Consider the following 2662-nt stretch of genomic DNA (forward strand, 5'->3'; position numbering starts at 1 on the left):
TGTGTGTGTGTGTGTGTGTGTATGTGTATGTTAGACCGGCTTAATGTGTTTATGTAGTATGTTTGACTAGTTTAAGTGTTTATGTAGTTAATAAAACTTTACTTGTATCACGCTTGACGTGTTCATTGTTTGCTCATAACCGGAGTCACTAATCATGCAGATTTACGTTACAAGCTTGGTAGAATTGTACAGTAAGAAAGTTATTTCCCTTAACCAGGAAATTAACGTTCTTAGAATTGACAAGACAGTTGACCCTGAGTGGTCAGCTAAATATCTACAGCGGATCTAAAATATGAATAGTTAATTATAACTAGTTATGGTTAATTATTCATATTTCCTGTCGTTGAGCTAAATTCGCTACAGATGCTATCTGCAGGGTTATGAAAATGGCCGCTATCTCAGCATATTGTGATGATTGTGGACCCAGCTTGAAGTGATGTGGTGGGCAAGGTCAATCATTTAGCCAAAGAACACCAGCACCTGTCTTTAGGATGGCCTTGTGGTTGTAGGAACATCCATCAACGTAGGTTGTGCACATGCCTTGGCAGACATTCTCATCAAAATACCTGTGGCAGGTAGGTGGCAGTAGTTGGGGCCTTTCTGCTTCTACGATCTCAGTCGGTGTGTCATCGGAGCAGCTTTGGCAGGCTGCCAGGCTGTTACCCAGCATCGACTTGTGGTTTTGAGCATATTGTGCTTCTACGTTGCGCCCTGGAGGGCAATTAGCCATGTGGCTATGCGTGCGTTTGTGACCACACTGTCGCGGATGCGCTGGCTGTTGATTAATGTGACAGGCTGATGACAAGTTTCTATGATCACTTTCTGTGCTCCGATGTAGTTGGAGAATCTCTGGATGGCCCATACAGTACAGAGCAGGGCTTTCTCACAGTCTGAGTATTTGCACTCTGGGTGAAGAAGAGTCTTGCTGGCATATGCGACCACTCTTTTGTCCTGGTCATGCCATTGGTATATACCAGCGCTGAGGCAGTGGCTGGAGAATCCAGCACTCAAGAAGAACTCCTTCTGTGGATCTGGGTAAGCCAGACATGGAGCAATGCACAGATATCGTTTCAGCAGATTCATGGCATTTTGCTGATCGTCTGTCCAGACGAAGGGGCAGTCCTTTTTCAGAAGGGCAGTGAGAGGGCGTATCATGTCCGAATAGTTCTCAATGAACTGCCTTGAATAGTTCATTAGCACATAATATAGAATAGCACACGCCTAGAAAGCTTCGGAGTTCCGAGACATTGGCAGGTGGTTTAATGTTCTGAATGGCCTGGATGCGGCTGGTTTGTGGCTCAATACCTCGTGGTCCGATGAGTATGCCCACGTAATTGACCTTGGTTTTGCACCATTGTCCTTTGTGGAGGGCAATCTTGGCACCGGCGGTGGTCAGTTGGTGCAGGACGTGGTCAATTTCTTTCAGGTGATCAGTCACCGCTGTGTGTTTCATCAGAAGGTCATCGACATAGATTAAGTTCCCTCTTACCCTGGCATCCGGGCATGCTTTGTTGAGGAAGATGTTAAATTCGGCTGGTGAGTTGGCATAGCCAAATGGGCACCTGGTGAAGGTGTACTGCCGATTGCTAAAGGTGAAAGCCAGCTTGTGTTGGTCATCTGGATGCACTGGTATAGTCCAAAATCCTGAGGCCACATCAAGAGTGGAGAAGATTGTGGCTCCTCTGATTCTTGGTATCTCCTGTTCCAGCTGGGTCATCGGCCATCGCGACAAGGGCATCATTCAGTTGTAAGCCCCCCTTAACGTGGGGTTCGTATGTGTCAGAGTCTTTGGCTAACTGGAAAGTACAGAGCAGCGACCTTGAACCTCGCTCTTGGGCCGAGACGTTCCCGTGGCTGGCGGCAAAGATTTTCCGCGACCTTTGTGACCTGGCAGTCTGTCTGGGGTGATCTTGGTGACTGAGGAGGCAGAGGTTCTCGCACGTGAGCCCAGATTTTCAGTTGTTTAAAATCTAACAATGGCTCAAAGCGGTCTAGCAGATCTTTGCCAATGAGGAGAGGATATGTGTCCAATGGAGAAATGTACACTGGGTGCACAAAGTTCATAGGGCCAATGGTCAGGTGAACTGGAGCTACCTGTTCAAGTTGGACATCATTTTGGCTGTAGGATTGCACATTCAGAAACACACACCTCTGATATTTAAGAGTTCGATTCTGTCTCTTGGCTTCACTTTGAAGTCTGTCAAAAAGTTGGCTTGACATTAAAGTGAGGTCAGCTCCAGTGTCCACCAGGGGCTCCAGTCTCACCTCATTTTCCAATGTGATGGCCAGGTAGAGTTTTTTTTGCCACCCCCCTTTCAATTAGGTTACCTAGGAGTCTTGGCACTGGGGCTTGTGTGGTGACTGACAAGCAGTCAGAGCTGGTCTTGTGTGGCTCGTCAGGGAGGCAGACCACCAAAACCGCGCTTTCTGGTACTTTGCGGTCCTGGCTGGAGGTGTGTTGCGGGATGTTGGCTGGTTCTGGTGGTTCCGCAGTCAGCTGAGGTGGTTGAGTGATGTCACCACTTGGTGATGGGATATCTGGTTCTGTGGTTAACAGTGGATTAGCAGTGATCTGGTTGGGAGGTTCATTTTGAGAGGACTCTGAGTGGGCGTTGGGGTCAGATCTAATGCTTAGTAATAACTGATCTGACTCATCCCTTTT

The sequence above is a fragment of the Sinocyclocheilus grahami genome, unplaced genomic scaffold (genome assembly GCF_001515645.1).
Source record: "Sinocyclocheilus grahami isolate Dianchi unplaced genomic scaffold, SAMN03320097.WGS_v1.1 scaffold2005.1, whole genome shotgun sequence".
NCBI classification, from domain to species: Eukaryota; Metazoa; Chordata; class Actinopteri; order Cypriniformes; family Cyprinidae; genus Sinocyclocheilus; species Sinocyclocheilus grahami.